Consider the following 12,320-nt stretch of genomic DNA (forward strand, 5'->3'; position numbering starts at 1 on the left):
TCTAAAAAAAATAATAATCCCCAAAAAATCCAATCATTTTGTTCAAGTATAACAAACAACCCTTTATACAAATTCAGACAAGATGACAATTACGCTGCAAGAACTTTTTCACCCAACAATTGAAAATCAGTGAAAATCAAACCTGCACGTGACAACAAAATGCGACTACGACAACGGATAAAGAAAAAAATAAAATAAAAAAGATTACTGTAGACAGAGTCATTTCATATCACTGCTTCTAGCTCTTCAAACCTCTACGAGAGGTCCAAGATCAACTGTTAAGACGGTGGTACGTAAAAAGATCTGCAAATCACATACAAGGGTCGTTGTTTTATAGGCTATTGCCTAGCCAGCAATTATACAATTATAATGTCAATGATAAAATATTAAATGTGATGTTGTTTTACAATATATGCATATTTTGGCATTTTTTACATGCATACGATGTTGCGCAGGATATTCGAAACATTTAATGATGACGAACGCACTGCATAGAACTGTAGGGTTAGTTCAGTTGTGTTGAATAGGAACTGTTACAATATAAACTGTAACATGTCATACCTACAGTACTATCTTTATGCAGACCGACATACTATTGCTGCCCTCGGATTTACCTCAAGTGGTGAGCAGCACAATATGTGGGCTACACAATTGGGCGAAAATACACATAATATAATGCCCATTTTGGATAAAAAATAGATTAATCGGTCTTTGATCAAATTATGTCTGAATAAAATTGATAACAAAATAAACGACTTCTTTACAACCAAGATAGTTTATTTCACCAGCCCGCCGGAAAAAACAAACAAACAAAAAAAAAAAAAAAAAAAAAAAAAAAAAAAAAACAGCCTATACTGATAAAGGTGAGCCTAATTTTGCACGGATATTTCGCAGCAGTAGAAACAACAACACAGCGAAGTGTAGTCTTTTGCTTGGTTAAACAAGTGTCCCAATATTATAATAATACAAATAGAAAATACAGGTATATTGCCACTGACTGTAAACCAAGCACCACAGCACTAAGCATTTTATGTGCACAAGTGTTTTTGTCTTACCTCTTTCGAACATGGAACATGCCCGAATGATGTCATTGCGGAGCAGCAATGTACACAGCAGAATTAGAGAGCGAACAGTTTGATAGGCAGCACGATGAATGAGGGTTTCGCTACTGACGCTTTCCCAGTGGACTGTCGGGTCTTCTCCAGGTTTTAAGTGAAGAAGTACACTACTTCTTTCAGTTCTACTTACTGGGTAAGTTTCTAAGAAATACCAATTTTATGTCATTTTATTTCTCTGCGGTTCCTTCCGCCAGTCACTGAGTGCACACACGTTTTTGCTCTTCTAAGTTGCATTGTTAATGTGCATTGTGTGTATAGAGACATTACAATAAACAAGATTTTGTGTTTGCAGTAGATTACAAAAACACGCTCTAGACAATTTGCATTCAGTGTAATATTCTGGTCTCTTATTTGCAAATGTTTTCAAATACGGTGAAATAATAAAGTTTAAGCTGCTCATGTCGAATTATTGTTTTATTAAAATAATTGTTATTAACATATATGTATTATATATATATATATATTATATATATATATATATATATATATATATATATATATATATATATATATATATATATATATATATATATATATATATATATATATACACACACACACACACACACATTATATATATATATATATATATATATATATATATATATATATATATATATATATATATATATATATATATATACTTATATATAATATATCTATACTTGCATAGATAACAAGTAATACTGTACGTACTGCAGGCTTTACAGACTGTCTCCAATATAATTCACGTTCATGTTTTTTTTTTTTTTAATTTTAGGGGGAGGAGGGTATAGCTGTATATAACAACTAGGCTATTTGATAAACACTTTCCCTGTATACACCTGTAAAAAAATAAAAATAAATAAAATGTAGAAAACTTTTTTAACCTTCACTAAACTTGATTACATTTTTTTTTTTAACTGACAAGAAACTACAATTGTCATTCAAATTTAAAGTAATTAATCAAATCATAAAGTGGATTGTGTTAGGTGGGGTGCCAAAGCATATACTGAACTGTAGGTAATATAAATTACTTGATTAGGGGAGCATACATGACCAGATTAACTTGGGGAAAAAAAAAAAAAAAACGACTGTACAATAAGACTGGCGTCCCTGCATTTACTCAAGACACTGTGAAGATTCTAATCCTGGAATAATCTATTTGGTTGTATATTGGTCGCACTGTTTTTACTGCCATTAGTAAATGTGTGTAAGTGACAGTGTTTCTTAAGCTTTGGTTTAAATAGGATATAAACTGCAGATTTATATTTGGCTGAAGCTTGTAACATTGTAAAAAATGTAAATGTAAAGTCAATCAGTGAAAAAATAATTGATAAGGTAGTTCAAGGTTTGTGCTAATCAGGGTCTGTGAATCTTCTTTAGTAGGCAGTCTGTTTTCATGTATCAGTGATAATGCAGCTATCATATTGAGCACAAAAATGGCTGAAACTGAAAGTACTGTAACATCATAGACCCCTGGTGCTTTTATCATTGCACTTTGTAATGTGACCTGCAAGATGTTTGCTGTTTTTACAGCAGCTCTGGCAGAACAGAATTATAAATCGTCATGCGCTAGAATGTTAATTTGAAAGAATCCACATCATATTTTCTTGCTAGACTGTTGAGAAGATATGTTAAGTAAACCTCTGGCCTTTTCAACAACAACCAAGCGAGCGAGACTGATAATTCAACTAGCTGAACTAAAAAATAAAAATCAATTGTTAATAACGAGACATTGGGCAAGATTGATAAAGCTGTCAGAAATAGAAATGATCTAATGATGATTTGGAATTAGCAGCCTGAAGTCAGTCTCCTGCTGTTTATCAGAAATGTTGTACACATGCTTTAAGAATAAAGTGAATTCAATGGTTTTACTCTCACTTGTTGATGAGGTTGTTCAAATAGTGAACATCTGTTCAGTAACTCAGCATTGAGTACATACATCTAAGTAAACAGGCTGTAGTTCATCCTTTGTTCTCATTGTGTTGTAAAGGATCACACGATAAGGATATTATTATATTATTAGTGGTAATGCCTCTTGCAGGTTACAGATATTTTTTTAACCAAGCATGGTTTTGAGTTTTAAGACCATATGACTATTTAATAGGTAGTTAAATAATGAGAATTCAAAAACTTTAGGGGAGAGGGTAGACAGGATTGTGTTTGCTTTATATAAACGCCAAACAAATTAAAAGCTCCTACATTACCTAAAATGGAATGTTTTTTTTTTTTTTTTTTTTTTACACACAATATGTAGGTTTTCCTTAATTTCGAAAATTACAAATCCAGCATCATAGTTTAACCTTTTGTGGTGTTTTCTCATTTTCTCCACTTCAGAGAGACCTGCCTCCTGCTGGGTTACCTGAGTGAATTCTTTGGGCATTTTCAGTTGAAGTCCTGGAAATACAATTTCCGCCATCAAAGTACTATTTAAAAATAGCACTGACTTGTTTTCAAAAGATTGTTGGAATCAAGATTTACCGGGTCACCACAATAGAAGTCCCCTATCATTCAAATACTGCCAGGAGACGTTATATAAGTTCTTAGAATGGCATTTATAAACATTTCAAAATTATTTATTGGGAGATGCTTTTTTGAGTCAAGAATGAAAGGATAAACGTGGGCAAAATAAAATAAAGGTAATGTCTAGTCTACACATATACTAGTCAAAGTGACAGTTGTTATAACAGCCTTCTCATTTCCAGCTGACGGCCAGCTAAATTGCAGTATACTTTTCCAGATGAGCCACCTAAAATAGTTATTTCAAAAAGAAGAAAAAAAAAAAAACAACATGTTTTTACAGTGCTCGTATGTTGCAATGAAATAGTATTCAAAATGTTTATTTTCTTCCAGTAAAATAGCAGAAATTTCCACAATTCATTGTGCATGTAAGTCAAGTAAAATATTCCATCTCTGGCGGCATTTTGTTTCCGGACATATTTCCATGGACACGTGAATCGAACGATGAAGCAGTTATCAAATCAATCATCGATTTACATTTTTTTTCCCCCCAAGAAAACAAAGCACAATGGAGGTGAGTAATGCCACAACTCATCGTTTTTATTGCAAACTTGCAGTAGCTGTAGGCTTATGCATTGACTCTTCTGTGCATGGCCATCAAAACATAGGGTTACCAGATTTCCATTGAAAAAAACTGAAATCTTTTTGTTGAGAACCGGTTTGCTATTTTGATTATGAATGAAGCACTGTTTTGTTTTAGTATTTCAGTGCATATCAGTCACTTTCTATGTTGAATCCGGTTGTCAGCAGCTTAAATTTCCAACTGTATCAACTGTCATTTTGTTATAAAGACCGATTCTTTACTGATTTAACTATGTATATTTTTATATTTTACCCATTAATGCCTATCGGTTGCTAAAGCTACCAAATCACTTACAATAAAATTGGTAAAATTAGCGAACATAATTAGGAAAAAAGTCAGATTCATAACAGTAATAATTGAAAATATTCAAGTTCAGGAGTCAAAATTTGCTGTTCCAAATGCAAAAATTTGAATGTCAAATTTCTTCACATTCAGTCTTAGGGTACTAAAAGCCATGGTTCAAACATCGACATAGTATAAATGGGTTAACTCTGCGTTTGCTTTCACTTTGAAACTTTTTACTCCTACACATTCACCAGCTGTATAGTAGGCACATTGATCTGAGTGCTTCTTGTGTCGACCCGTTCTGGCAATATTGAGTTACAACAGTATTACATAGTCTTAAACAGACTTTATAACAGGCTTGCTAAAAACAAAAACAAACAAACAAAAAACAAACAAACATCTAATTGGTTAAACAGCATCACATGACTGTACGTATAGTGCCTATAGGAAGTATTCACCCCCCTTGGACGTTTTCACTTTGTTGTGTTACAACCTGAAATCTTGATGCAATTAAATGGTATTTTTCTTCAATTGATTTACACAACCTACCCAACACTTTGTGTGTAACAAAATGGTGTGTGTGTGTGTGTGTGTGTGTGTGTGAAAAAACAAATCAATTAAAAAAACCTGAAAAGTCTTCATTAGATAAGTATTCACCCCCTTTGCTATGACACTCCTAAATAAGCTCAGGTGCAACCAACTGCCTTCAGAATTCACACAATAAGTTAAATTGAATCGATCTCTTTGCAATAAAAGTGGTTCACATGATTTCAGATTAAATACACCTGTCTCTGTAAGGTCACAATTGGGTAGTGCATTCAAAGCAAAGATACTACCATGAAGACCAAGGAGAACTCCGGGATAAAGGTGTGGAAAGGCAGAGATCAGGGGAGGGGTATAAAAAGATTTCAAAGGCCTTGAATATCCCTTGGAGCACAGTCAAGTCCATCATTAAGACGTGGAAGGTATACGGTACCACCCAGAATCTGCTTAGAGCAGGCCTTCCTCCCAAACTGAGCAGCCGGGTAAGAAGGGCATTGGTCAGAGAAGCCACCAAGAGGCAATTGGCAACTCTGAAAGACCTACAGCGTTCAATGGCTGAGATGGGAGAAACTGTCCATGTGTCAACAATAGCTGAGATACTCCACAAATCTGGCCTGTATGGAAGAGTGACAAGAAGGAAGCAGTTTCTGAAAAAAGCCCATGTAAAATCCCGCTTGAAATATGCAAAAAGGCAGGTGGGAGACTCTGAAAAGATGTGGCAAAAGATTCTGTGGTCCGATGAGACAAAAATTGAACTATTTGGCCTAAGTTCAAAGCGTAATGTCTGGTGCAAATCCAACACAGCACATCACCCAGGTAACACCATCCCTACTGTGAAGCACGGTGGTGGCAGCATCATGCTATCCTTTTCATTGGCAGGAATCGGGAAGCTTGTCAGGGTAGAGAGCAAAATGGATGGAGCTAAATACAGACATATCCTTGAGGAAAACCTGCTTTAGTCTGCAAAAGACCTAAGACTGGGATGGAGATTCACCTTTCAGCAGGACAATGACCCCAAGCACACAGCCAAAGCGACACTGGAGTGGCTTAAAAACAAGAAAGCGAATGTCCTAGAGTGTCCCAGTCAAAGCCCGGACTTGAATCTGATTGAGAATCTGTGGTGGTTCTACCAATTATTGACTCAGGGGGGTGAATACTTATCTAACCAAGACATTTCTTTTTTTTTTTCATTAACTGTTGTTTCACAATAAAAAATTCTCTTGCCTCTTCAAAGTGCTGAGTAAGTTGTGTAAATAAAAGGAAAAAAGAATCCCATTTAAATGCATCAAGATTTCAGGTTGTTACACAACAAACTGTGAAAATGTCCAAGGGTGAATACTTACTATAGGCACTGTATATATAGTGTATACAATGGCTTGCATACTAATGAGCTGCTTTACAATGAATAAATCACTATGCACCACTGCATTCTAAATTCCATGACAAACTGTCATTTTATTTGTTATTAGTTACAAAACCACTGCCAAAAATCAGTGACATTCCACCTGTTTTCTTTAATATATTTGGGGATGAAACTCCAGATAACTGGTACAACACCAACTTTCTGAGTGAAGACAGCAGTCCACCTGAAAAATATATATTAATTAAATAAGTGCACCAGCAACTGTCAAAGAGTAGACACATTACAGTAGATAAGGAACAGCTAAATGAAATAGAAGAAAACAAAGATTGAAAAAAACACTAAAAACAAATACAGCATGGGCTGTTAATGTACTTAAAGAAAAAAAATATGGACATTCCTTTTAAGGAAATAGAAAAAAAAAATCAACATCATAAGGGAATTTTACGCCAGTGCAAGAAGTTCAGTGAGTAGATAAATACAGTATAATCGTAAATCTCGAAAAACTACTCACTTCTAAATCTTTTGTAGTCATTTTTGTATTACTTTAGTATAAACACATGTTAATTTGGATTCATATGTTGTTTTTTTCTGACTTTATGTGAACGAAAAAACACACATTTGCCCGTTTTCCCATTGGAAATAGTGATATTTTGAAATATCACTGTCCTGGTCACAAAAGCAAAGTTTGTGGGGAATAATAGCCATTATCTATACTTTTGAGGCATAAGCAATTAGGAAATAACACTTACTACCCAGGAACAAAAAAAAATAAAACATTTGTTACACAGTGTTATTATCATTATTGATATTTATTATCCAGGGCGACTTACAGTTTTATTTAAAAAAAAAAATGCATATCAAGAATTACAGTACAAGAGCAAGATACAAAATACAATGCCTTCAGTCCTAATAAGAGTAAATACAAAACACAGTACGATTTGATATCAGGTACACAGTACTTTTAAATTTGTGCTAAGACATGTTTGTGGTTTCAAAATTCTAACATTAATACATTATTGTGTAATTACTTTTCATAGACAGATATAAGAAATTTTCTTTTTTAAATCTCTTTAAATTTGGACACCTAAAATCATAAATGGCTGAAGTGTAATGCTGGCTCCAGAGATCAGCTTATTTTGCCTCCCCAGCTCATCAGCACACACAACAGCTGTGATGCTGGCTCCGGGGATCAGCCACAGTGCGGCTTCCCCAGCGCATCAGCATGACAACCGTCTGGATTGAGCTAAGTAGGGTACATCTCTGGGGTCTTCAAGTGGGCACCTTCCATCCTCTGTGTCTTGTCGACTAGCCCACGACACCTCAAGAGGGCTCGATGGTGATTCTGGTGTCCCAGCATCACCCCCCTCCATCCCCCTCTCAACTCAGCTGAGCTTACTTACCATACATCATCGTTGCTTTCTTCCTGTTATGCTTGAGATCCCCAGCCAGAATCTTTCTGTCTCAACCACAGCCAGTTGCTGCTCCTTTCTACTGCTTCAGATAAGTTCTTCACTGTGTGACACAACTCTTGGCCACTGAACCTGACATCTCTGAGAAACTGGGTTGTAGAGTGTGCCACAATTCCTCGACAACCCACCTCCACTGGGTAAACCTGGCATCTCCATCCTCGCTGTTCTGCATCAGCAGCTAGTTGAGCATACCGAAGTTTCTTCCTCTCATACGCCTCATCCACAGGTACTATTAACTCTACCATATGAACAAGGCGTGCTAATCCTGACCACTAGACAGTGTCTGGTCAAAGGTTAGTGGTGGCAATCTCGGGTGGAAAAATAAGTCGTTGACCAACATCTGCCAACATTTTCCAGTCTCTAGCAGCTTCCACTTGTCCTGGGTGCGGCTTGGTTTTAACACCATTTCTTGGTGGTTGCTCTCCTGGACGGAGGAATATTGTCTTTTTTGTGTAATGATTTGATAGAACTGGTGGCACCTTATTGGTCAGGTTATGCTTGTCTTCCAGTGCTAAGGCCAAACATTGGAGCACCTGGTCATGGCGCCAAGTAAACCATCCTTGGCTAAGACCCACCTTACAGCCTGTCAAAATGTGCCTTAATGTTGCAGGTTATGAAGACAAAGGACATGAGGGATCCTCACCAACCCAGAGGTTTAGGTTCTGTGGTAATGGGAGAACATCATATGTTGATCTAATGAGGAAGCTGATCTGCTCTGTTCCATTGTCCATACGTCTTGCCAGCCAATCTTGCATTGTTCCACACTCTCCCATCTTGTCCTTTCTCCATGCTTGGCCTAGGAAATGGCCTTTACACACCTGATCCTCTCCTCCTGCTTTTGCACCTCATTGACTACAAGCATCCTACGTTGAGCTGGGGTTGCCTTATGTCATGTAGGAGGAGCTGAACTGAGACCAAGACCCCCTCTTCCATGGTAAACTTGCCCCATAATATCACCGTCATTTCCAGTCGGACCTTGGCGCACTTAAACTCCTCGGTTAGAGCAGAGATTGGTAGCAGCTGTATTCCTTTACCATAAAGTCCCACTCTGCTGAGGCAGCGTGGAACTCCCAATCATTTCCTGACCTATGAACTGATTAAAGTTTCCAGCTTCTCAACTGTTGTCATGGAAACCTTGTACACAGTCAGTGGCCACAGCAGTCTTGGCAGTATACCAAACTGAAAGCACCAGAGTTTGTTTGCCCAGAAAAACGCTGCTGTCTATGCTCTTCAACCTTTCCACTGCTTTTTGTCTAACTTCTTCCACACAAAATGTGTCCTTTAGATCCCCATCATACCATCTCCCAAGACTTTTTACTGGCTTCTCAGACACTGTTGGTATTGCCTCACCATTAATGTTGAACCTTTTATCTACTACTTTACCTTTAATTATAGAGATGCTCCTTGATTTAGTGGGGTTGAATTGCATTTGTGCCCATTCAGTGTTATTGGTTAATTTGTGCAATAACTGATTGATGGTTGTCATGTCATCCATGTATGCTCGAATTGGTGGTAGTCACATTACAGAAGCCAAGCACTCTTCTCCCATTACCCATCCGTAGTAATTACTTCCATTGCCATGGTAAAGGCAGTGGAGAAATGGTACATCCTGCCATTATTCCAATTTCTAGGCATTGCCATGTAGTGCTGAATTCTGAAGTTCAAAAACTAAATTGCAAATCTCCAAAGTAGGCTTTTCACTAAATTTGTTCCACCTGATCGTCGCCATGCTCTTGGTACAACCTGTTTTTCCCATGCCACTTTCATCAATTTCCACAGGATTCGTAGAACTCTAGAAGTTCTCTTGTACACTCTTGCGGTCATCATGCGGCTTGCATTAGATTCAACCTACAATGACTTTTATGGAGCTGAGGATTACCCTGTTGTGAAGTACTTACGAAGACCCTTGTATTTTGAGGTAGAACTCCTGTACAGCAAGGATCCACAGGCTGAATTGTTTTTGGAGAACGGCTGGGCAACCTATTATGCTGACAGAACAAGTGGGATGTTGTTGTGGACAGCTGTGAGAACTCTGCAGATGAGTACTTGACCATCTTTCACCCAGTCTCCAGCAATGCAAGAGTGCTGTTCCCTTCTCATCTGAAGAGGTTTGAAGTGAAAATCTCCACAGGATTCATAGAACTCCAGAAGCACTTTTGTACACTCTGTACGGAACTCCATTAGGCCCTGGAGATGATGACGCCCTTGCTTTTTTCACAGCTTACTCTACTTCTTTCCACTTAGGTGCACAGTCCTCCATTTGGTGTTCTGGTGGATTGATAGGTGGGATGTCTGAAGGAATTGACATAGGCTCCTGCCTTTTTGAATCTATGTTTCCTCCAACTATCTCTCCAGCCCAAACTTGTGTGCCATTTTTCTCACTGGTTAATGTCTTCTTTACAAATTTGAGTGGATCTTTATAAAAGTTAGTTCTCACACGCTCTTTCTTTTTGTAGTGTTTCCGTAGGTGCTCAGCTCTGTGCAATGTTGCAAGCTTGTCTTTTATGACCCTTTGTAACAGATTGAGTCCCTCCTTCTGACTTTGTTCTGCTCTTCTCCAGCTTCCTCAGCTGCCTCCTTTCTCTAACTAAGTGTTCAATCTCCTGCTGCTGTCTAGACTTTCCAGGAAAATGCGGGATGGTAGCTCTAGTGCCAACACCTGTCGGGAGGCCAGATTTTACCCCACCTTTTTACCTTTACCCTGCCTCACAAACATTTATATAAAAAGAAAAGCTAAAATTCTGTTTTGTTTTATTTATTGGTGCCACAATATATAGAAATATATTTTTTGGTCGATATTTTAAATGTTGAATTATTCACTGGTAAGGCTGGCTTCACGACACTAGGTTCTGTACACAAATTTTACCCAAATTTTTTATTTCACTGTCAGAAAGGATTGGCAGAATTTGCTTCTTGTTGGCAATATAATATCACTGTAGAAGTCAGTTAGTAAATTGGAAGTGATGCAACCAACATTGGGTTAAGTTGGGTGGAATGGCCAAGATCCATGCCTTTGCTAAACAGGTACAATGTCAAATTGTAGTAATGCACTACATTTTTCTACAGGGATAAGGGTTAGAAAAAGTTTCATTAGGCTGTATTTAGGACATGCTTTTACTGTATGGGAGATGGGAGATAAATAACAACTACTACTCATCATTACATATAGGGCTAGATTCTCAGAGCTATTTACTCCAAATCGTTATTTACACATTTTTTTCTGAATGGAAAAAACACCAATTAAAGTCTCAAATGATAAGATACAACTTAATTCAAGCCTTAGATGTGTATTTCTGGTTTGGTAACTTAATTAGAGTTACCAGGGTCTGAGCAATGACATTCTATGTATTTTTTCTATTAATAGTGAAAAGCATTACGGCTGCAGCTGTAACTGTAGAAAAATAAAGTGTAGCAAAGGAGTATTAGCGGACTGTCAATCAAAGCAGAAATTCAGAGCCAACATATTGCCTTCCTGTAGGCAGGATGTAGAACGAGAACTCTGAAAATTGATCGCCCTGCTGACAAATGTCAACAGTGTATTCAGTATTAATAAAATATGGACATGTCGAATCAGTTACCAAAGAATACGTTTTGAACAGTATAAAGAACAAAATGTACTACTATTTTATTGATTACTGGCTTGTTCACAGTCATCTTAAAATAATGCTACGATATGTTTTGTTGGAAAATAATAATAATAAAAAAACAAAGATATGTTTTTTGACTGATTCAGATTTTGCTGCAGATTTTATTTTCATCAGTTTTCTTTTGGTTAAGTAGTGCAGCTGGGCTCCCAACTTTTTTTTTTGGTGGGGGGGTGGGGGGGGGGGTGTTGCAAGCCAACTGAATGTGATTTTTCCAAGTTGTATTTGGTTGTGGAGAACTTATGCAAAACTGTTATTTCCCTCTGTATTGTGCGTATGCATCTTTTTTGTGCATGACAGTTCAGCATGAGAGCTAATGGCTGGATGTTTTAGTTACAGTGTTCAGAAATCAGAGTTATGTTTTTGTGAACGTTGTACTGGTTTTACTCAGAAGTGGTTCCTGTTCAGGTATTTGTGAATGGGAATAGTAAGAGACATTCACTTCTTTCTTGTTTGATAACCGAGAAAAACTACTGCATTTCTAGAATGTTCAATTATACAAAGCTACCTATTTTAGTTTTTGCAATTTATTTACTAAAATTTCATTTTTATTTTTATTTTCACTCCGTGCATATTCTATGTGAATATGAGTGCTGATAATCTGATTCTTGGGCACTTAACATTCAAGATAAAACTAGAGCATGTGGAATTCATTTCTTCTATATATTTATGTGGAAGTGATAAGGGAAGCACAGAGAAGAAAAAGGTGATTTGTGGAAGTACATTCATCTTTATAACTGAAGTTCTGCCATGCAGAGTGAGCTGCAGTGGTGACCGTCTGAGTAAGTTAGATTTGATTTTAGTCAAAGAGCT

General features: G+C 37.0%; 1 protein-coding gene across 1 annotated transcript in view; it reads left to right on the forward strand.

Annotated features, from left to right (window-relative positions):
* The first annotated feature begins 1,006 nt into the window (after window positions 1–1,006).
* pkib (protein kinase (cAMP-dependent, catalytic) inhibitor beta) overlaps window positions 1,007–12,320 on the forward strand; it is a 36,075-nt gene continuing 24,761 nt past the window's right edge. The window contains exon 1 of the mRNA XM_041249315.1: window positions 1,007–1,251. The gene's annotated coding sequence lies outside the window, so the exon portion shown is untranslated. The remainder of the gene's footprint in view (window positions 1,252–12,320) is intronic.

Source organism: Polyodon spathula, chromosome 5 (assembly GCF_017654505.1).
Source record: "Polyodon spathula isolate WHYD16114869_AA chromosome 5, ASM1765450v1, whole genome shotgun sequence".
NCBI classification, from domain to species: Eukaryota; Metazoa; Chordata; class Actinopteri; order Acipenseriformes; family Polyodontidae; genus Polyodon; species Polyodon spathula.